The 25,088-nt window shown below is 37.8% G+C and overlaps 1 long non-coding RNA gene across 1 annotated transcript; it reads left to right on the top strand.

Annotated features, from left to right (window-relative positions):
* The first annotated feature begins 6,062 nt into the window (after window positions 1-6,062).
* Window positions 6,063-24,422, top strand: LOC116665042. The gene is made up of 3 exons (XR_004321629.1): window positions 6,063-6,074; window positions 9,291-9,292; window positions 24,341-24,422. It is a non-coding gene; the product is annotated as an uncharacterized LOC116665042 (long non-coding RNA).
* The last annotated feature ends 666 nt before the right edge of the window (window positions 24,423-25,088 follow it).

The raw sequence follows: 25,088 nt of genomic DNA, 5'->3' as shown, positions 1-25,088 counted from the left end.
TGATGCAAAAAACAAAAACAAAAAACCTAAGACTCGTTTCCTTTTCAGAAGCACAAACCCTGCTGTTCCTCTTTAATTTTCTTAGGGTGCTTTTTCATCCTAAAGCGTCAGTCCTACTCGTTTTACTTCCTTTTAGTGTTTGGCCCTTTTGGATGCTCTTCTATCTCATGTGAGATTTCTGCAGCCTTTCTTTTTCCACAGATCATTCAAACCAGGAAAGATTCATTAATGTATTAGATTTCTTCTAAGGTAGTAGGGAATGGTGGCTGTCTTAAAAGATGTAAAGCATTTTTATGTTGAAACAAACTTATCACACAAGACACGGAAGACTGCAGTCAGCGGACACAGCTATGGAGAGGCAGATGTCAGCACAACGTGGACACAAATGTCTAACCCTTTGGTTTGCCTAGGACTGACACAGGCTGCCTTGAAAAATGTGGAGTTCCTCCTTGGTCTATGAGTCCACAGAGAGACTGGATGACCACATCTCAGGAATATGAAGATGGAGGGTTAAGACTCAGAGGGTGACCAGAGCAGGACCATTCCATCATTGGTGGCACCCAGTGCTAAATGAAAATATGGGGTCTCGTCAAAAAAGTAAAAGGATGTCAAGATGGCAACAGTAGAGCATTAAACTAAGCGTGAGGCTCTTCTGGGGCCATATGTAACTGCACAGGTAACAGCTCACGGAGGTGGCCCTGGGTCACAGAATTGACAAGCTCAACGAAGGCCTTAGAGTCCTTCCAAAGCTGGGAAGGTATGAAAGTTGTGCCAGAATCAACTATCCTCAATCACAGAATTTAAAAGAAGACAAAGAACATGAGGAGTCCAGGGGTTCTAAAACCTGGACTCAGAGGCCATACCCCTGAGATCATATGGAAAATGTCTGTGTCTGCATTTTCTCTGGGAAGAAGGTTAGAACTTTTGTCTGATTATGAAAGAAGTCTGAAAGCCTCCCCTCAAGAGTCAGGAACCTCTCATCCAACCCTCTCATTCTGTCCATGAAGAAACTGAAATTTAAAGGAGGCAAAATGGCTTTTACAAACTTGGAGAGCTAATTCCTTTGGAATATTTTAGACTTCATACCTAAAAGTAGGTTTTTTTCTATTACTATAGCTTAGTCAGTCAGTTTAATTACAGGTGCCTCATCAGTGAATTTTATGTTTGCTGTGGTCTTATCCATTTTATCATTCTGTTCTAACAACAGAATGAACAACAGTCTGATTCATATTTCATATAACATTGGCTCACACTTTGTAACTTTAATTTTATGTATTTTTGATTTCCAGAATACTTACATGACTTCTCAAAAAAGCATTGAAGATACATTTTAGGAACATTGATGTCAGTGGTTGGCTCCAGCCATGGGATTAGTGGAGTAAAATTTCAGTCTCAGGAATATTGAACCAAGAGAAGAAGCTGCCCAATTTCCCACCCTCTCTCATGACTCAAGCATGACTGCAAAATAAGTAAATAAACAATTTTTAGTAAAAAATCTATCATATGTAAAAAAAAAAAAAACAGCATATGTAGGAACAACAACAGATGTATGACATAAATATTATTTTCACATTTCCTTTATCGCATATCTCTGGGTATTGCCCTGAAAGCTCAACATGGTAAAACTCGGGTCATTCTTTTCTCCACTCGTCTTCCTCTTTGATCTCTTCTCACTAGCCTTTTCCTGGCTTGGCCAGAGAATTATGTCCAGTTGACACCTGTCTCCTTAGGGTCCCTCAGTCCATTCAGGTCTTCAGTTCTATATTACATCTTTGTAATGTAGCCTTTCGAAAATTTCTCAATTAATCCTTACAAATATCCCACAAAGTGTGGCCAATGATATTTTCAAAGTTGGCCACACCAATATATCCACCTTGTATGTTCTTCTTACAGTACAATGTTGACAGTCCTCCTTCTGTGTTTGCTCCTCTTGCATCTGAGTGGGCCTTGGTCTCTGGTGGATGTGACTCTGCATGACTTCTGAGGCTGACATGTAAGAACTTCATCTCTCCTGACATTGCCATGCTGTAGAGATCACATAGAGAGAGGAGAGAGAGGGAAGGAGAATTAGAGAGAGAGAAAGAGAAAGTATCCCCTGCTTCTCCAGTCCCAACTGTTTGAGTCTTCCCAGCTCAGGCACCAGACATGCAAGTGAACAAGCCTTTAAATGATCCCAGCCTTCAGTTTTCAAATCACCACAGCTGATGCTGAATAGAGAAGAAATAAACTACCCCCTCCAATCCCTTGCCCAGACTCTGCAAAATAAACATTTTCTTCTTTTAAACCATGAAATTTGGGGGTCATTTGTTACACAGCTGTAGTAACTAGACAACAGATAATGCTACTTCTAGGATTCATTTGGGTAATTGAAAAGTTAATTTATACTTGGTTAAACTTAAAGACAAATGTATCAGCTTATACAACTGAAAAGCCCAGGGCTGATGTTCATATGCTTTTAACAAGGGCCATGTATGATCTCCCCAAGGCCCAGACCCTCTGCCTCTCTCCACCCGCTTGTCTCCATGCTGCCCACTCTTTCAGGCTATGAACGTGCAAAAAGTTCGGGCAGCTCCAGATATTTACACTGTCAGATTCAGTTCAGCAGCAGCGAAGGGAACTCCACTTCAACAATTCAGACAAAGGTCATAAGCTTAATCCCAGTGGCTGAATTTGATTTGTCCCCATCCCTGACCCATGAAACGTGCTGATCAGCCAGACTAGAGGAACATAGATGGAAAACCAGAAATTTGTTCAAATACACCAAAAGTACAGGAATTGAGGAGACTATTTCCCCCAAAGAAATTTCTGGATCCTGGTGTCAAAAGAAAGGTCAATGAATACTAGCTAGCTAAAACACAAATACCCAGTTATTCCCTGACTATGTAGGAGAAAACAGATTTCACCAGTGTTCCTCAGCTATAGCCCTACAATTAGATGAATAACTTTGTCATTTGTTGCCCCGCAATGAGCTGAGTTTGGATTTGAACACAAGTGTGTCTGATGCAAAAGTTTCTTTGCCCCAAACTATGATGGAATAGCTCTTCTACTCTCCTCTCTATTCTTCTGATTTCTTATACTTCATGAAGCATAAGTAAGAAAATTGAGAAAGGAAATCTTGCTGTTGAGAATAGAAACTTCTTGTGACATCAGAGAGAGGTCGTTTTCAATTATACTCTGTTTACCCTTTTCCTTAAACTTCCACCATCTTTCTAGTGTAACACCCCCAGTATTTCACTGTCAGCCTCCTGTCATGAGCATTGACTTGAGATTCTATGCAGAAAAATGTCTTCAGAACTTGATTTTTTAATTTTATTTGAAGTACAGTCAATTACAATGTGTCAATTTCTGGTGTACAGCACAATGTCCCAGTCAGGCATATACAGACATATGTTCATTTTCAAATATTTTTTTAATTAAAGGTTACTACAAGATACTGGTATTGAACATAGTTCCCTTTTTAAGGAATTTATTCTATACAAACAGAATACTATTTTTTCTTTTTTATAACAGCTTTATCAAAGTATAATTCATTTGTGTACAATTCACCCATTTAAAGTGTACAATTCAATGGTTTTTGATAGACAGACAGAGCTATGCAACCATCACCACCATCAATTTTAGAATATTTCATCACCATAAGATGAATCCTGGTACCAGTTAGGAGCTACTTACCATCCCCTCCCCTATCTCACCAGTCCTCTGTCTTTACAGCTTTCCTTATTCTGGACATTTCATACAAGTGGTTTCATACAATAATGTAATCCTTGTGACTGGCTTCATTCACTTAGCATGTTTTTATGTTGTAACCAGCAAGGTGTCCAAAAATTCAACTGAATTGAGCTCAATTCTGACACTCTCTATCCAGAGACAGCATCATATCCTACAGGTTGAGGGCTGAAGACTGCCCAGCCCCCCACTTCAGATGCCAGTCTCAAGCCTAGATAATTATTACCTGTACTTCTGACTGGCTAGCTATAAATTAGAGGTTCCCACAGCCTCCTCCTCGTCAGGTTTGATTAATATGCTAGAAGGGCTCACAAAACTCAGAGAAACGTTATAACTTACTAGATCACTGGTTTATTATAAAAATACATATCTCAGGAACAGCCAGATGGAAAAGATGCTTAGGGCAAAGCATGCAGGAAGAGGCTCAGCACTTCCATGCCCTCTCCAAGCACCTCCATGTATTCACCAACAAGGAGGCTCCCCAAACCCTGTCCTGTTTGGATTTCTACAGAGGCTCATTACATATTCGGATTGATTAAATCACCGACCAGTGGTGACTGATTCACCATCCAGGCTCTGTCCCCTCCCCAGAGGTCAGAGAGTGGGACTAAAAGTTTCAGCCCTCTAATCACATGGTTGGTCTCCATGGCAAACAGGTCCCACCCTTAGATGAGGTCAGAAATTCACCTCATTCACGTAACAAAAAATGCCTTTATTGTTTTAATCACTTAGGAAATTTCAGGGGTTTTAGAGCTCTGTGCCAGAATATGAGGTGAAGGCTAATATATATTTCTTATTATGAATCATAATATCGCAGAGTTCAATCCATTTTGAGTTAATTTTTGTGTACGGTGTAAGATAATGGTTCAACTTCATTCTTTTGCTCATGGCTATCCAGTTTTCTTATAATTATTTGTCGAAAAGACTACTTTCCCATTGAATGGTCTTGGCACCCTTTTCGAAAGTCAACTTAGCACATGATTTATTTCTGGACTTATAATTCTATTCCATTGATCTAAATGTCTCTTCTTATGCCAGTACCACTGTCTTGATTACTGTAGTTTTGTGGTAAGTTTTAAAATGAGGAAATGTGAATCCTTCAAATTTATTCTTCTTTTCCAAGATTATTTTGGGTATTCTGAGTTCCTTGAATTTCCTATGAACTTCAGATCATCTTATCAATTTTTTTTATGGCTGTGTGTTTGTTTCCATCTATTTCCATGCATAAATCCTGTTAATTATAATACAGACCATCAATGATAACTTTAGCAAGTTCAGATGAATTTTTGCCCAAGATTTGTGGTTGCCTGTTTGATCTCATCCAGGATGTTTTCTCAGGAAAAGTGGTGTCTCACTCATAATCAAAATCTTATTTAAATTTTGGTCATCAATTTTACAATTTGAATCATTATCAGACCAATCAGTAAATGTGTGGGGGTTTTTTAGTTGAAATATAGTTGGCTTACAATGTTGTGTTAACTTCTGGTGTACAGCATAGTGATTCAGTTTATATGTTTATGTATATGTATATGTTTATATATATATTTATTCATTTTCATATTCTTTTTCATTGTAAGTTATTACAAGATACTGAATATAGTTCCCTGTGCTATACAGGAAGACTTTGTTATTTATCTATTTCATATATAGTAGTTTGTATCTGCTAATCTCAAATTCCTAATTTATCCCTCCCCTACCCACTTTCCCCTTTGGTAACCATAAGTTTGTTTTCTATGCCTGTAAGTCTCTTTCTGTTTTATAAATAAGTTCATTTGTGTCATTTATTTTAGATTCCACATATAAGTGGTATCATATGATATATGTCTTTCTCTGTCTGACTTACTTCACTTAGTATGACAATCTCCAGGTCCATCCATGTTGCTGCAAATGGCATTATTTCATTTTTTTATGGCTGAGTAATATTCCATTGTACATATATACCACAACTTCTTTATCCAGTCATCTGTTGATGGACATTTAGGTTGTTTCCATGTCTTGGCTATTGTAAATAGTGCTGTTATGAACATTGGGGTGCATGTATCTTTTTGAATTAGAGTTCCCTCCAGATGCATACCCAGGAGTGGGATTGTTGGATTGTATGATAAGTCAATTTTTATTTTTATTATTTAAGGAACCTTCATACTGTTTTCCACAGTGGCTGTGTACCAAATTACATTCCCGCCAACAGTGTAGGAGGGTTCCCTTTTCTCCACACCCTCTCTATATTTGTTATTTGTAGACTTTTTGATGATGGTGATTCTGAGCAGTGTGAGGTGATACCTTAGTGTAGTTTCAATTTGCTTTTCTCTGATAATTAGTGATTTTGAGCATCTTTCATGTCCCTATTGGTCATCTGTATGTCTTCACTGGAGAAACCTCTGTTTAGGTCTTCTGCCAACTTTCTTTTGGTTTTTTTTATTATTATTATTATTATTGCTTTGCAGGAGCTGTTTATATACTCTGGGAATTAAGCTCTTGTCAGTTGCATCATTTACAAGTGTTTTCTCCCAGTCTGTAAGTTGCAGTAAGTGTGTTTTTTCATCTTTCTATTTGTTGCATCTCTTCAACTAAAAAACCAAATGTTATTCTTGTTCTTCTGGAGGACACAGTTGATTTGATGCCTCATCAGGTACAGACACTGATTCCTTCAATTTCACTGGGGATGGACAAGGTCCCTTTTTTCACTTCTACCCATGGCTTTGAGTCCTAACCAGTAAATAACCTCTAGACATTGCTTAAAGATTCTTTGTTTCAGTATTCTTCTTTGAACTCAGTAGACTTCCAATTCTTGGAAAATTTAGGGCAAACACTATATGTGAATCAGAGACCTGGTCTGATATGAACTCAAAACAGAAATTTATTTTAAGTCTTCAATCAAGATACAAGTAGGTTTCTTGCAGCACGTAGAATTACTCTGCAGCAGATCAAAGAAGCTTTTGATCCTTTCCATGCCACTCACATCTTGCCCCTAGAAGCACTCCACTCACTGCTTACTAAAATGATGGCCCATTCGTCAACTGACAGGATACTGCCTGAAAGAAATGTCTCTATTTCTGACCCAGGAAGTGGAACCTTCTAGAATGGAGGCTCTCAATCAGCAGCAGGACAGAAGAGTAGACGATCACAGCAAGAAAACCACATGTAGAGCATTGTCCAAACATGTGTTGGCTCTCTATTTCCCCTGCTACCCACCTCCTGGAATATCAGGATAAGGGTAAAAAAAAATGGGAAGAGTCAGATATATTTATCTGTGAAAATTTCCTGGGTCAGTCTGATAACCACTATTCTACAGTCATGCAGGAAGAAACAAAGGTTTTGTAAGCCAACAGGAGCCAAGCTCCAACCTTGGGGGAAGAAGAGAGAGAAGGAAAGGGGACTGAGCTTATAATCAATACTTTCTTTTTTCAGGTCAGACAGAAAATAAGAAGCAGAAATGGCCTATTCGCTCCTCTTGTTAAGAGCTTCTTTATTTTGCATACAATTTTTAAATGTTACACTCCATCTACAGTTCTTATAAAATATTGGCTATATTCTCCATGTTGTACAATACACCTTTCTTGCCTATCTTATACACAACAGTTTGTACCTCCCACTCCTCTGCCCTTGTATTGCCCTCCCCTCACCCACTGGTAACCATTTATTTGTTCTCTGTATTGGTGTCTGCTGCTTTTTTGTCATATTCACTAGTTGTATTTTTTAGATTCCACGTATAAGTGATATCATACAGTATTTGTCTTTCCCTGGATCTGACTTATTTTACTTAGCATAATGACCTCCAAGTCCATCCATGTTGCTGCAAATGGCAAAATTTTGTTCTTTTTATGGCTGAATAGTATTCCATTGTGTGTGTGTGTGTGTGTGTGTGTGTGTGTGTGTGTGTATACATACACATACATACAAACACACACACACCGTCTTCCTTATCTATTCACCTGTTGATGGGCATTTAGGTTGTTTCCACATCTTGGCAATTGTAAATAATGCTGGCATGAACATTGGAGTGTGTGTATCTTTTTCAATTAGTGTTTTGGTTTTTTTGGACATATATCCAGGAGAGGAATTGCTGGGTCATGTGATAGTTGAGCTACTGAGTCTTGCCAACCAAAAGGGCAGAAGCAATGAAAGTATCATAAGAGTGGAGTAAAAAAGTTGAAAAATACAAATGAACATGTACAGAAAGAACTGATGACATGAAAAATAAGAAAAAAGGGAGACAGAGAGAGAAAAGAGAGTGAAGATCTTGTTCTAGGGAGTCAGAGTCAGGATCTGGGAATTTACTCAAGAGACCACTGACTTAAAATGGAATTACCGACCCAGAACCAAGGAAGAACACTTGGGGAATGGCTCTAATTTTATTTTTGAGGAAGTGAACAAGGATTTGAGAAGAAGCAGAAAAGAAGAATTGAGTAACAAATTTAAGGAACTTTTGAAGAAGAGAAAAGAAACTTTGGAGAAAGAGAAACCGAAAGAAAAGAAAAGCATAAAACATACAGAACAAGAGGCCCATTCAATTTAAGACGTCCTATTTCCCAAGTATATGAGGCCACCTATCTCTGGTGGAGGTTGCACAAAGTTAGATTTATAAACATCAGTGTTGTGCCTGGCAGGGAGGAAAAGAGTCGAATAAGGCAAGCAGCCAGTTAATTAGCCTTCAGTGTTCTTATGTAGAATTTCAAGAATCAACTGGATAAACCACTTTTTAAGGAGATACTGTAGGAGACTTTGTTAATATTTCCCTGAGGGAAGTGACCAGTCAGGAAGGGATGCAACCAGACCCAAGACACTGCTGGATTTTTGTGTGTGTTTTCAATTCAGATAAAATCATCAGTGCTGTTTGCAATTTTCTTACTAGGTACTGTCTGCAATACTTTAAATTGTTCTTTTCCAGTTCCTCAGATGTTCTGTTATGCAGTTAGCCAACATGAAGTGATTTTCATGGCATGCTTTATTTTCTACGTTATTTTTTTAAATTGAAGGTTCAGTGAATTCATTCCTCATTGTATTGATTGGTCCACATAGAAACTAGGGAGAGTGTGATGTGGAGGAGCTGGAGTGAGATGGCTCTAGGTTCAAACCTTACTCTATCACTTGCTAGATGGGTAATTCAGGGCAAAATCTCTCATCTTTCTGTTTTAAGGCAATCCCCACCTCAAAGGATTGGTATAAAGAGTACATTAGGTAATTTCTATAGGATATTTGCTAGAATGCCATGTATGTAGTAAGTGCTCAGTAAATAGCCATTATAGTTCTTGTTGTTGGGAACAATCCTTGTCTTAAAAACAGATAAACGGAAAACCCATGTTCAAAAGAGGAGGAAGGAAATGAACACTGAGTAGCCCCAGAGGAAAGAACTGGCTTAGTCTCTTATTTTAAAGCGGGGCTAATAAAGACACCAAAGTGGCTGTGAACGTTAAATGCAACAGCACATACAAAGTACCCTACGCGATGCCTGGCGTATGATCCATGCATGTACATAACAACACGCACCAGGTTAATGCTGGGTAGAAATGGGCTTTTGCATTGCTCTAAATTGGGAAAGGTGATCGTGCTCTGTCAACACCCAGCAGTGGAGTCTGGCCACACCCACACTGGTTAAAAATAATAAACATATGATACCACGATTACCACATCAAAGTACCACAAAGCAAGCCCTGAGTATTTTATGCAAAAATTTGTCATTATTAGAACAGAGATTAAGATCAAATATAAATAATCGGAAAAAAATCCTTTGGGGTGAGTGATTTTGCCTCCAGCCAAAAGATCTTGGAACCTTGAGATGGAAGAAGGGGGCACCAAGGAAGGAGAAAGGAACCCAGCATGGGAGGAGTCCCAGGCCACCTTGTTGATTTCACAACTGAATCACCATTCCCATGGGCGTTTGGGAACAGAGTGGGAGAAACAGTGTGGTTGCCTCTGGGCAACGGAGAGAAGCAGACATGGAAGGGCACTGGCGCTGGGCAAGTGAGGGAAAAGGTGCCCTGGTGGATGTGGGTCTGAACCTTAAATGGCCTCCAAACCACAGCTTAACCTTCCCAATCAATCTGGCCTTCCCATGTTGGGTTATGAGTAAGGGACTTGTCAGATGTTTCCATGTGATACTAACAATTTTGGCAAGGAGTCCTTGATAAGAAGGACCTCATCTAAGAAAGCACATGCCACAAATGCATTTTTAAAAGAGAAGGGTTGTATACATAATGTTAGAATAATGATGTCAAGAGAGAATGACCTAAATGGTCCTGTTCCATTTCATCGTCATTCACTGAGCCAAACACAATAAACAGAAAACAATCCACATCCATCCACCTGAGCAGTACTTCAGAAGATGTAACCACCCTAAGCGTGAGAAGATTTGAGACTGAGAGGTCAATGACTTTCCAGGGCCTCCAAGGCGCACTGTGTTCTGGATTCCACACTCTTCTATCTGTTTTAGAAACCTTACTTTTTTTGGTTTTTGGGGGTTTCTTTTGGTTTATATACATATATTTTTTAATTGAATTGTAGTCAGCTTATAATGTTGTGTCATTTCTGGTGTGCAGCACAATACTTCAGTCATACATGTGCATACATATATTCGCTTTCATATTCTTTTTCACCATAAGTTACTACAAGATATTGAATATAGTTCCCTGTCCTATGCAATATGAACTTGTTGTTCATCTATTTTTATATATAGTAGTTAGTATCTGTAAATCTCTAACCCAATTTATCCTCCTTCCCCCAGCCCCCTGGGTAACCGTAAGTTTGTTTTCTATGTCTGTGAGTCTGTTTCTGTTTTGTAAATAAGTTCATTTTTTTAGATTCCACGTAAGTGATATCATAAGGTATTTTTCTTTCTCTTTCTGGCTTACTTCACTTAGAATGACATTCTCCAGGTCCATCCATGTTGCTGCAAATGGCATTACTTTATTCTTTTTATGGCTGAGTGGTATTCCATTGTATAAATATACCATAACTTCTTTATCCTGTCATCTGTCGATGGACATTTAGGTTGTTTCCATGTCTTGGCTATTGTATGTAGTGCTGCTATGAACATTGGGGTGCATGTATCTTTTTGAATTAAGAAGGAACCTTATGTTTTTCATTATTTGTTTTCCACCAGAATCTTTACTTATTGGTCTCTTCTGAATCGGTGTGTCTCTTTTAAACATACTTAATTTTCTCACATAAAAAATAAAGAATAAAAGCAGGGAAGGGAAAGAAAAGGAAAAGGTAAATAAACTATCCCATTTCCGGAGACTCCCCTTTACCATCAAAGAAATCCTTTACATCTGCCAACACTGTTTCCTTACCTGCCACCAGTTTCTCAAATGTATTCCCATCTAGAGTCTTCCCTTACCAAACTATGCAACCATTTTTATAAAGATCACTAATAATTTTCTCATCACCAGATTGAATAAATATTTTAGTCCTCATCTTCATTCAGTAGCCACACTGATGGCCAGTCCCTTTTTGATACAGTCTTATCCTTTGGCCTTATCATGAGATCATGCTCTTCTGGTTTTTCTCCTTCATTTGTGACTGCTATTTCTTCATCCTCTTTTTTGGCTCATCCTCTTTTATGCTGCCTGTAAGTTCCTCAAAGTTCAGTTTTAGCCTCTGTGTACTACCTCTTTAGGCAATCTCAAATATACCCACACTTAAATAGAAGATACCTTTAATGTGTATCTATCCTGAACCTTTCCTTTGAGCTCTGGACCAAAATGCCTGTGTGGAATATTTGTTTGCATATTTCAGAGGCATTTCTCACTCAGACACCCCAAATCGAACACATGGAATTCCAGTTCAAGATGGCGATGTAGGAAGATCTTGAAGTCAGCTCCTCCCATGGACACACTAAATGTACAGCTATATATAAAATAACTTCCTTTAAAAAAATGTAAAAACTGGCAGAGCAACCCCTTCACATTAGGCAAACAAGAGGGAAATGATATCAAAGTGGGCAGGAAAGGCCAAGACAAAATCTCACCATAAATCCCACCCCTAGCATGGTGACCAACAATCAGGAGGAAACTCAAAACACATAGTTTTCCCTGAGAAGTGAAGGGTTTAGACCCCACATCAGGCACCCTAACTTTTAAGACCAGCACCTAACAGATGAGGCCACAAAACATCTGACTTTGAAGATCAATGAGGCTCACGTCCACAAGACACTTGAGGCTGTGGCAAACTGAGAAACAGCTCTTACGGGCTTGCACACAGACTAATCCTTCCCAGGCCCCAGAGCAGAAGCAGCCCTTTGAAAAGTGTCCAGACTGTATGTGAAACAGACTCATTTGCTAGTTTTAAAGCACTGGTCTGAGGAACAGGTGCCCGCTGGGATACTCTCCAGGGATGGAGAATGGTGGGCACCATCTTCCTGCTCTCCCTCTGCCTTGCTAAAGCTGGTAGGCAGCAACTTTTTTTCCTATTATTTTTCTTTTCCATGTTTCTTTCCTCTTCTTTTTCTTTTCTTTCTTCGTTTCTCTTTCTCTTTTTGGCAGGTGCCATTTTTGCCCTCCCCCTCTGCCTCTTCAGCCAGTGGGAGCCATCTTTGTGCTTCCCTCTCCCACACCCCAGAGCTCTAGCATCTCCCAGAGGCAAGCATCTACAAACTTCTGGTGATCCAATTCTGTGACTGCCACCCAGGGGACACTCCTTGATCACCTGGCTCTAAAGCTGGACTGGGGGAGGGTTGTGTTTCTGAGTGCCATGGAACTATCACAATTGGAGAGACAGTTCTTGGCAGGCGACCACTTCCAAGGCTTTGCACAGACAGCAAACTGAGACACATATCCAGTCTTTCTTACTGCTTGTCCTGGAGCTTTGACATTAGGGGCAGGCTTCAGGTTTAGCACATATCTAGGGGCTATGGAGCTGCCCTCAGGGAACAAAGACTGGGGGACCCTATCTTTGTGTGCTCCCTCTGTCTAACTACAGCCTACCAGTATCTCCCAGAAAGGAACTTATACATTTATCTGGAGCCCTGATTTTTGTGACTGCTGCCTGGGGACACCTCCAGATCACCTGGCTCTAGTGGCCAATGGAGCTTGTGCTGGTGGTCCCATTAGACTGTATATATTTGCATTTTTCAAAAGACACTGCTTGAGGGTCTAGCTGCCAGTCAGCCTGAATCTAGGTGCTAATTGAGATCATCACCTTTGAGACACTGACTGGTTTTGGCCCACCCTCCCAGTTTTTCCATCACTGGGAGTTATTGAAAATAAAATACGCTGCTTGAGCAATCACAAAGGTTTGAAAGACAACCAAGAGCTAGGGCAGGATTGAATGATAAAGTTCATCTCCTACTCTAGGCCAACCCTTCAAAACTGGGAGAGGTGGCTGTTCCACATAATGCATAGAAACCAATACAGAGAGTCAAGCAAAATGAAGAAACAGAGGAATATGTTCCAAATGAAAGAACAAAATAAAACGTCAGAAAAAAAAATCTTAATGAAATGGAGATAAGTAATTTGCCTGACATTAGAGTTCAAGTAATGATCATAAAGATCCTTGCTGGACTCGGGAGAAGAATGGACGAACACAGTAAGAACTTCAAGAGATAAAAAATATCAAACAGAAGTCACAGGGCTAAAGAAACACAATAACTGAACTGAAAAATATACTAGAGGCATTCAAGAGCGTACTAGATGAAGTGAAGAAAGGATCAGTGAGCTTGAAGACAGGGCAGAGGAACTCACCCAATCAGAGCAGCAAAAAAGAAATAAGAAACAAAGGGAAAACAACTCAAGAGACTTATGCAACAACAAATGGACTAAAACTCACATTACAGGAGTCCCAGAAGGAGAAGAGAGAGAGAAGAGGGAAGAAAACATTATCAAGAAATATTAAGTGAAAACTTCCCTAAGCTGGGGAAGGAAATAGACACCTCAGGTCCAGAAAGCTCAGAGAGTTCCAAATTAAACACGTGATCTGTCCCTCCAACTTAGTTCATCTAGGATGTTTTTTATTTTAGTAAATGGCACCAAAATCCATTCAACTGAGCAAGCCAGAAGCTTGGGAACTGTCCTTGCCATTCACCACTTAGTCATCCTCCATCATTCAGACCATCACAGAGTTATTCATGTTACCTTCTGACTATCCCTTGAATCAAGTCAATTTCCTTTTATCTCATCTCTTACCACCATAGTCCAATCTACTCCCAACTCTCACCTGGACCACCATAACAGCCTCTTAACTGATCACCTTATCTCCTCCATCCAGTTTTCTGTTCTGTTGGCAAACGGATTGTTTGACCTAAATATGATCATGTCATTTCCCAGCTTAAAGTTTAGGAGCAGAATTCTCATATATAGAATGTGACCCCTGGCCCTCTTTTCCAGCCTCATTTTTCATTACTCTCCTTCATGAGTGTGACTGTCAGACCTCTGGTCACTTTGGCCTTCTTCCAATCCCCAGAGCATACTATCTTCAGTCCTGCCTCAAGGCATTTGCATCAAGTGTTCTTTCTCCCCTAAATACTCCTTTCTTCTCCCCTAGTTTACCTAGTTAATTCCTATTCCTCCTGCAGCTTTTCACCTCAAGCATCACTTTCTCAGGGAACCATTCCCAGAACTACCAAACCAGGTCAGGACCATCTCTTAGACATTATTACAGCCTCTTGTTTCTTTCTTTCACAGCATACTTTGATATTTAATTCAATTTTTGATTAATCTCTGTCTCCTCAACTAAACTGTAAACTCCATGAGAGCAGAAACAGTATCAGTTTTTCCATCAGCACTGTACCCGGGCACCTAGGACAGCAGGAGGCACAAGTAGAGGCTGAATAAACAAGTCAGTAATGGTGTTTTGCTGTGCAAGGTAGGTGAGAAAAGTAAAGAAGGATTAATTCTGTGCCTCATGTAATAAATATAAAAGGACTCAGAGGAGGAAAAAAATCAATATGAATAAAATTTCCAGTGACATATTTATGAGCCTTTTAGGAACTGGACCAAAAGGTGGTTGGGAAAGGATCTATAACTCTATGCCATATCCTCTGCAGTGCTGTCAGGTTTAACCTGAAAAGGTAAACTTCCCAATAATAGATTCTATGGGAAAACTAAAAAAAAAAAAAAAAATTTTTAAGGAACAAGAGAAGAATAGCAGTTAAAATGTTGTAGTTTCAACTCAATTGCCATTAAAATCTCTGTAAAATCTACTTCCCCTCCTATACTACCTAAAATACCTAGAAAAAATATATTTAAAAAAATAATGAATCATAAAATAAAAAGCATGTATCATATGATTGACAGAGACAGTAGAAAGTTAAAAAAACTTGATCGATATCACGTACAGGAGATTATGCCAGAAATGCAACTTCAGAGATACTCTAAGCCAGGAGAACCATTGCTGTTAAGGGCCACATAGTAAATGTTTTTGGTGGGATGGGGAACAGAGTGAGGCTGGAGAAGTTGTGATTGAGCAAAACTTAAAACGCTCAAGATCAGGTGCAGTGTCAGCCTTAAAAAGGTGAGCCTACTTAATCCTGCGCCCTAAGCACCTTTCTTTCCTCACCTTAGTCCCAGCTCTGATTTTAGGCTTTGGAGGTCATTCAGTATATGTAACGATTTCTCAACTCTGCCATTGCAGAAGCAGCCATGGATATGTGAATGAATGAACATGGCTGTGTTCTAATAAAATTTTATTGACAAGAACAGTTGGCAGGGTGGGTTTCGCCTGAGGGCCATAGTTTGCTGACCCCTGCCCCAAGCTCAGGACCCACAAATACAAGGAACAAAACTGGGCAAGAATACAGAAGACTGCAGTAAAAAGAGCTGGACCAGAGGAGATCCTCCCTTTCAGCATGGTTTTCCCCACCCATACTGAGCAGTGCAGCAGCAGCAGCATTTCCCGAGTCCTGTAGAATCATGACATGTTCAAAAATGTCTTTTCTGTTTTCTCTCACATTTGAATGCAGTCACATTTGGCTGATTATAGAATTCTGGTGTAAAAATACTCTTTTCTCAGAACCAGAGACACTTTGTATTGTCTTCTACTATCTTGTATTGCTGATAGAAAATCCATGGGCATTCTGCTTCATAATTTTTTGTAAGTATCCTCTCTTTTTTACTCTGGGAACTTTTAGGATTTTCTCCTAAGAGACAAATCCACAAGAAAGAATAGTGGCTAGGACACGTAAAAGGAAATATCAGGACAGGATCCAATCATATGAATGGATTAAGTTCCTCTATCAATAGACAGAAAAAAAAAATTTTTTTAAAGTCCAGTCATATGCTTTTTATAAGAGACATATCTAAAACAAAATGACTCCAAACAATTGAAATAGTTTTTGAAAAAAAGTATCCAAGGTAAATGCTAATAATAAGAAAGCAAATATGGTGACATTAATTTCACATGCAATAAATTTCAAGATGAAAAATCTTTGATTTGGAAGAAGACTATTTTATATTGATGAAAAGAACAAGCTACAAAAACAGAACAGTCAGAACTTTTATGTGACATAACTTCTAAAATATAAAATAAAAATATTAATACAAAAAGAAATTGACAAATGCCCAAAACAGTGGGAGGCTCATATATATCAGAAATTAGTAGATCGGGTAGACAGAACTTAAAGAATGTAAAGAATTGTAATAATATAATTAACAAAGTTGATCAAAAATCTGTTTAACTCCCCTAAAAACAAAAAAAGAGCATGCACATTGTTTTCAAACACCAATAGAATAGCTATAAAAATTGAACATAAACCAAGTTAAAGAGAAATATCTCAAATTCTAAGAAACTCTTGAAAACAGAAATTATAATCTGGATTCTCTGATATCAATTAAATAAAATTAGAAATTAAAAAAATAAATATGCTTGAAAATGTTTCTAACTCTTAAAGAGGAAATTAAAACTAAAATTACAAACTGTTTTTAAATAAACTGAAAATGAGAAAAAATTATATAAAAATAAGTAATATATCCAAAGTAATACTTAGGGGATAGTGTATCAACTTAAATTATACATTAAAAAAGTCAAGAACAGTTAAAAGTAAATTAACTCAATAAACTAGAAAAAGAACCCAGGCAATAGAAATAAAAACAAAAACAAACAAATGGGGCCTAATTAAACTTACAAGCTTTTGCACAGCAAAGGAAACTATAAACAAAAAGACAACCTGCAGAATGGGAAAGAACATTTACAAACAATGCAACTGAAAGGGCTTATCTTCAAAATATATAAACAGCTCATACAACTTAATAACAAAAAACAAACAACCCAATTCAAAAATGAGCAGAAAACCTAAACAAGTAATTCTCCAAGTGAAGACATACAAATGGCTAATAGGCAAATGAAAAAATGTTCAATATCTTTATCAGAGAAATACAAATCAGTACTACAATGAGGTATCACCTCATACCAGTCAGAATGGCCATCATTCAAAAGTCCACAAATGATCAATTTTGGAGAGGGTGCAGAGAAAAGGGAACCCTCCTACACTGTTGGTGAGAATGTGAACTGGTGCAGCCATTATGGAAAACAGTATGGAGATTCCTTAAAAAACTAAAAACAGACTTACTATATGATCTGACAGTCCCACTCCTGGGCATATATATGGCAGGAACTCTAATTTGAAAATGTACGTGCACCCCAATGTTCATAGCAGCACTATATACAATAGTCAAAATATGGAAACAACCTAAATGTCCATCAACAGATGACTGGTTAAAAAAGTTGTGGTATATTTACACAACGGAATACTACTCATCTATAAAAAAGAATAAAATAATGCCATTTACTGCAACATGGATGGACCTAGAGATCGTCATTCTAAGTGAAGTAAGCCAGAAGAAAGAAAAATACCATATGATATCACTTATGTGGAATCTAAAAAAATAGACACAAATGAACTTACTTACAAAACAGAAACAGACTCACAGACAAACAGACTTCCCCTTACCTGGGGGAAGGGCGTGAGAAGGGATAAATTGGGAGTTCAAGATTTGCAGATACTAACTACTATATATAAAATAGGTAAACAACAAGTTTATACTGTATAGCACAGGGAGCTATATTCAGTATCTTGTAGTAAACTATAATGAAAAAGAATATGAAAATGAATATACATATGTACATGTATGACTGAAACTTTATGCTGTAGACCAGAAACTGACACACATTGTAAACTGACTATACTCAATTAAAAAAAAAAAAAGAAAAAAATTTGCAGCAATATCAAAGTAGGATTAACAACATCCTTTTGATGATTTCAACAAATAGTTTTATATGGAAAATTTATTAGGAGAAGCTACTACAGTATGGTATGATCACTAGTACTTTCGTCTGGTTTAAAAACTTAATAATATCTACTTCGATAGAGAAAATACTCTTTTTTTTACTGAAGTATAGTCAATACTTTTGATTAAACCTAATCCACAGCAAGAAAAAAAAAAAAGAAACTAGAAAAAGAAAAACAAAATAACTCAGAGGGGAGGGTATAGCTCAAGTGGTAGAGCACATGCTTAGGATACACAAGGTCCTAGGTTCAATCCCCACTACCTCCTCTAGGAAAAAAGAAATAAACCTAATTACCTCCCTCCCAAAAACAAAAATTAAAAAAAAAAAAACTCAAAGTAAAAGCAAAAAGCAAGCAATTAATAAAACACTACTATCAAAAACTTGTTAAATAGATAATGTAACTTGTTCAGTAAGATTACAAGTTATTTCCTTGAAAGAGCAATGAAATAGATCTTCGGCAAATGTGATGATGGTAAAAGCAAAACACCAAATAAACCACATCAGGAAGGAAGACAACTAGAGAGATGGAGGAGATGTGTTTAACTTTTGAAGATTACTAAGTGAAGATCACTCTATGAAGTGAATGATCTGTTGGAAAATATACATAACAAAACTTTTAAAGAGAGACAGAGACAGAAAGAGCATAGATGAAAAAACACAGAAAAAAGTTAAAAGGTATCAAAAAAATCTATTTAAAAAAAATGCTCTGGCGGAAGATGACAGTGGCCGCCTAGTTTTAAATCTCCCTTAATCCCTCCCATGAATCAGAGATAGCAACTAGGATAGACTTGACATCTGCTGGAGGAGGAGGAGTTAACTAGGTAAACTTGGGGAGAAGAACAGGGCAACTGGGGAAGAGGGATAATTTATGCAAATGCCCTGAGACAGACAGATCATGCCATATACTGGGAATTGAAAGAAAGCCAAAATGCCCTGTGTGATCCCCATCCCCTGAACGTGGGTGGGAACTGGGCTTGCTTCCAACTAATACAATATGGCAAAGGTGACAAAGACGGACGTGACTCCATTCCATAAGACTGCAACCCATCTTGTTAGGAGACTCTCTCCCTGCTGGCTTTGAGGAAGCCAAGTAGCCATAGTGGGGAGGCCCATGTGACCAAGAGTAAGGGTAGCTCCCAGCCAATAGCCAGCAAGAAACTGGAATCCTAGAGAACAAAGTGGAGGTCACCACAGGGGAGGGGTGAGAGGATGGAATAAGGGAAGATGATTAAGAGGTACAAACTTCCAGTTATAAAGTAAGTTGTGGAAATATAATGTACAGCATAGGGAATATAGTCAACGATATTGTAATAACTTTGTGTGGTGACAGATGATAACTAGGCTTATCATGGTGATAATGTATAAAAATACTGAATCATGTTGTACACCTGAAAGTAACAAAATACTATAAGTCAATTACACTTCAATTAAAAAAAAACTTGGCATTAAAAATATGAGTCTTTATAGTTTAATTAAACTCACTGCTTTAGTTTATCAGCTTTTTTTCTCTCTCTGCACAGTATAAGGTGAAGAGGAGAATTAAAATTAACACAACCCAATTTATCCCTTCCTGCCCCTTTTCCCCCTGGTAACCATAAGTTTGTTTTCTATGTGTGTGAGTCTGTTTCTGTTTTGTAAATAAGTTCATTTATGTATTTTTTTTTAAATTGACACAACATTGTAAACTGACTATACTTGAATTAAAAAAAAAGAACACGACCAGATTGATTTGATCAGTGTAGACAGCTTAAGTTACTAATCCAGGTCTCAAAACAAATTGTTTTCCTCCAAAAGAATTTTCTAATTGTATGACATGTATACTCTGTAATTGTAAAATTACTCATTAAATTTCTGTTGTTTGGACCTAATTTCACCAGTTGTTTACTTAACAACTGATACTGCAGAATCTACATGGGGGAAGAAAGGTGCTCACTGAAGAACTCACATGCAAAAAAAAAAAGTATGTAGAAGATTTTTCTACATGAATAAATAATTTTGATTTAAAAATTGTCCTAACTGGAGGGGAAAAAAAGAAACTGAAATCATCAATCAGTTCAATAGTCAGTCCATGAAAATTGAGTGCTGTCCTAACTGGAGGGGAAAAAAAGAAACTGAAATCATCAATCAGTTCAATAGTCAGTCCATGAAAATTGAGTCCATGAGCTTGAAATTGGGTCCTTCCTCAACCGAGCCTCGTATGAGACTGAAACCCTGGCCAATTCCTTAATCACAGCATCATGAGACCACGAGGCTGAGGATCTGGCTAAGCCACGTCCAGAATTCTGACCCACAAAAATTGTGAGCTAATAGATACATGTTGTTTTCAGCTGGTAAACGTGTGGTAATATCATTATGCAATAGATAAATCATACATGACCAGAAGACTAATGTGGCTGTCCTGAGGGAAAGGATGGTGGAAGTGATGACATTGACTTCGAAGTCTGGATCATAAAAAACAATGTAGCTTTTCACCTTGCTCACTGAAATACTCGCTCTGGAAGCCACAATCTAGGCAGTCTGGCTGCCTTAAGGTGGACACGTTGTGTGTTGCTCAAATTAGCTCATGGGGAGTAACCACATGAAAAGGCCCTGAGATACAGAAGAGCAGGAAGTGCCCAGCCAACCCTCAGTAGCGCTGCTTCCTTCCACTGATTCCACTCCAGCCTCCATCTGAGATCCTCGGCCAAGAACTCAGAACTAAGTCCTTCCTGAATTACTGACCTACAGAAAGTGAAAGAGAGAACATTTTTAAAGCTCAAGAGTGATTTTTAAAATACAACAATGAATTTAATAATAATTTATTCAGAAGACAATAATAATCAAACATTGATCTAAATTGGAGGGATTAGAATATCAATTCATTATTTGGAAAACTAGTAAATAAAAAAGAATCAAACATGTGTTCTGCTTTTCTGATATGAACAATATATCCAGATACCCAAATATGGGAGAAAAAGTTTCCCTTTATAGACATAGTTCTGCTAATAGATGGAAAAGAGTGATAAAACATCAGCATTGTATGAGCCCCAAGTGAATTAATAGATGTAAACATTATGCATCAATCGCTGCCAACATCACCAAAGGATTGAGGACAGGACATATGTCCCTCCTGATGGAAGAACATACCACCTATGCGGTAGCCTTGCCAAGACACTAAATAAAACATCTAAGGATCAAGCCTCTAGATTTAAAGGAGCCACCAAGTTACAGGAACTGCAGAGTCTAGAGGAAGATGTGTACCTACAACATAGGGATGCATTCAGCAAAATCCAGACCTGTGGTGTCTAATGCTGTTGTCACAAGTCACCTGTGGTGGTTGAGCCCCTGAAATATGACTGTTTAGAATTAAGAAGTGATGTAAGTGTAAAATACACATTGGGTTTGTGTCCCAAAAAGAATGTAAAATATCTCATTAATAATTTTTATATTGATTATAAGATGAAATGATAATTTGTTATTTATATACATTTTACCTGTCTCTTTCCATTTCTTATTGTGGGTACTGGAAATTTGAAAGTCACACATGTGGCTCTGGTTTTATCTCTACTAGATCACACTGATTCACATCACAGGAAACTACATGACAACTTGATTTCCTCAACAAGTAAATTGCAAGGAAAAATAGACATTTAAAAAAAAACGAGATTAAAACAGACTTCAAAAATATATCAGACAGTTGCAATACGTGGACTTTATTTGTGAATATGATTTATGAGACAACTGGAAATTTGAGCACTGAGTTGATTATATTCAGGAGTATATTCAAATAGTCAAGGAATTATTGTTATTCAAAGAATAATATTCCTTGCAATATTCGAGGAATAATATTCAGGGAATATATTCAAGAAATTATTGTTATATTTTGTTTGATAAAGATACAGTGATATGTTTTAATAAAGTTCTTTTATTTCTTAGAGGTCCATATTGGAATATCTACACATGAAATCATGTGGTGTCTAGGATTTGCTTTGAAATTTTAAAATTCAAGCACACCTCATTTTTTTGTGCTTTGCTTTATTGCTCTTTGCAGATACTGCATTTTTTTACAAATCAAAGGTTCATGATAGCCCTGTGTTGTCAAATAAAGGTTAGCATTTTTTAGCAATTAAATATTTTTAAATTAAGGCATGTACATTGTTTTTTAGATATAATGCTATTGCCTACTTCAGGAACTACTGTATAGTAAAAACATAACTTTTATATGCACTGGAAAACCAGGTAAATTCACGTGACTTACTTTATTGCAGTGGTCTGGAACTGAACCCACAGTATCCGTAACTTATGCCTGTACTAGATTTAACAAGACTGACCCTGAGTTGACAATTGTTGAAGCTGTGTAATGAGTACATCAAGTTTTATTATGTCATCCTCTCTACCTTGGTATATATTTGAAATTCTCAATAATAAAAAAGCTATTAAAAAAAGAAACAGACGACAAAAATGCACCAGGCCAAGTCCTTTTATGGAAGAATTCTGACAAGAAACTGCATAAATTTTCTAGAACATAGGGAAAGAGGCAAAGCTTCTCAACTCATCCTTGGAGACTAGTATAACTAATATTAAAGCAGACAAGGACATAGTATTAAAAAAGAAAAGAAAACTCTAGGTGAATATCATTCTTGAACACACTGTGAAAGTCCTAAGTATAATAGTAATAAATTGAGTATAGCAGTATATTAAAGGATAATACAACATGAATAAGGAAGGGTTTACTCTAGGTAAACACGGTTGGTTTAAGATTGGTAAATCACTCTATGTAATTTACTGCACTGAAAGGTTAAAGGAGAAAATAGTATTTTGGAAAAGTCAGTGCTCATTTGTGTTTGAAAAACAGAAATTTATAGCAAACCAGAACATAATAATCAACTTACACTTCTTACCCTATATACTTCCTTTTTTTTTCAATTGAGTTATAGTCAGTTTACAATGCTGTGTCAATTTCTGGCATATAGCACAATTTTTCAGTCATACATGAACATACATATATTCATTTTCATATTCATTTTCCCCATGAGCTACCACAAGATCTAGTATATATTTCCCTGTGCTATACAGTATGAACTTGTTTATCTATTCTATATGTACCTGTCAGTATCTACCAATCTCAAACTCCCAGCCTGTCCCTTCCCACCCACCTCCCCCCGATACTTCTGAATTCTATAAATGTTTAAGATATTTATGTGTTCAATACTCATTTAGTTTAAAAAGAGTAAGTCATGCACAAAAGATCAACAAGTTGTAGGATCAAATTTATGGCCTCATTTTCCAGCTCTCCGCTGCTATATCCCTAGCAGCACAGCCTTCGTCACAAGATCAAAAATAGTACAAACTTATTCTAAATGGGCAAAAATGACTACAATAAATATGATCTGTATAAATGTATTTCCTCTTTGATTTTTAACACATATCCATATACTAATTGGGATTCAGGGCCTGTGGGGCATGTATGCCCTCCCAAATTATGTAACTCAACATGTTTCAGTAGATTAACACACATCAATAATTAGTTTGAATAATTTCATTGGGAAGAAGCTTTGTGAATTCTTAGTAAATGTAATGGTTCTGGCACACAGCTTTACAGCCATTCTTAAAACTCGGATATTGCTGGCACAAGAAGGGCTACTCTAGAGCATCCAGAATGTGGGAATAGAATGAGGAAAAAGTCATCCTCTGAAAGTGAAAATGGACTGTAATCAGCACACCAGTCACTGAAGAGACAGCTTACCAATGTGTTGTTGGTAGAGTTGGAAAGTGACCAATCCCCGTGTCAGGAAGACACGGCTCAAATGCCGCTATTATAAAATGAAAGTGTTCCTTCTCTCCAACTGCATTGTAACTTACCTGGCACATTGAAATGGTACCTGTGGAACTTGTCACTGCTTTCTGATACTCTCCAAGAGGAAGGTGCTTTGATTGTTGAAGACCAACAGCCCTAATCTGAATAAAAATATCCCCAGAATAAAGAAAGCTGATTTCCTGGACTTAGATGACTTAATGGAGATATCTCCTGAGAGCATCTAACACTTTATGTCCTATTCTGTATCTGCCACGCAAATTATTGATAGGTAAACTGGTTTTCACAGGGAATCTGGTGTACAGGTAAGCAGGATTCCATTGTCAAGTCAGGTTTATTTCACGTTGCAATGTATTAAATTTTCCCTTGAGAGACCAATCTGTTGTTTCTCAGTTTGATTAGTGTTTCACAACCCTCTATGGATTGATCAGCTGTAAGTGGCCTGATGGAACTATTTGTGGACCTGCTCTAGGACCGTGGAGATACCCTTAAGCTATTTTTTACATTAAGAATATAGTGGCTTCTCCTTTGCTTCTGTCTTCATTGGCAGTAGATATTTATTCTCAAAATAAGAAAATATCGATAATAAATATCCAATTTGAGGGGGAAGATATAACTCAGCGGTAGAGAATGCCTAGCATGCACGGGGTCCTGGGTTCAATCCCCAGTACCTCCATTAAAATAAATAAATAAAAACCTAATTACCTCCCCGTAAAGGAAAAACAAAAGATTAAAAGAAAAAAATTTTTTGTGAGCCCGCGTACATTTTTCTGAGCTTGTGTAGGGAGTAAACACGGCTTCCTATTGCTTTAAAGTAGCAAAGGGGAGTGGGCCGGAGGTGGGTGAGGATAGGGACGTAGGTGGCATAGATAGAACTTTAACCTCCCTATCTTGCTCAGGTTGATTCTGGAGTACCAGGAGGGCCACAAGGAGTTCTATTTACATTAAAACTGCCTTGGGCTGTTGGAAGAAATTATGAAGAGAACCTTAGGGATGATGGAACTACTTGGAATGGTGAGTGTTACCCCCTAATAAAGGAAGAGACAGAAGAGGCCAAGTCTAGGTGCAGATTGCTTCATGCAGACAGAAGGAATTCACTCTGAGACAGGAGACCCCTGAGGCACCTGGGCTCCTAGCTGGTAGTGATGTGGTGATTATTGTTATCCATGCAACAGCCCTTTCTAATACTTTCTTTGATGGTGCAAATTTCCTCCCATTCTAGAAACTGAATAGGCCCACATTCTCACCTTTTTATTCTCCGTTGCAGCTAGGGCATGGCATACACACACCTCTGGCCAGTAGGGCCCAAGGGAAGTCTGCTGGAGGCTTCTGAGAAAGGTTTTCCCATCTA

The sequence above is a fragment of the Camelus ferus genome, chromosome 7, assembly GCF_009834535.1.
Source record: "Camelus ferus isolate YT-003-E chromosome 7, BCGSAC_Cfer_1.0, whole genome shotgun sequence".
In the NCBI taxonomy this organism is placed as follows: domain Eukaryota; kingdom Metazoa; phylum Chordata; class Mammalia; order Artiodactyla; family Camelidae; genus Camelus; species Camelus ferus.
Note: the sequence above shows the minus strand (reverse complement) of the source record. Positions and strands in the feature narration are given on the sequence as shown.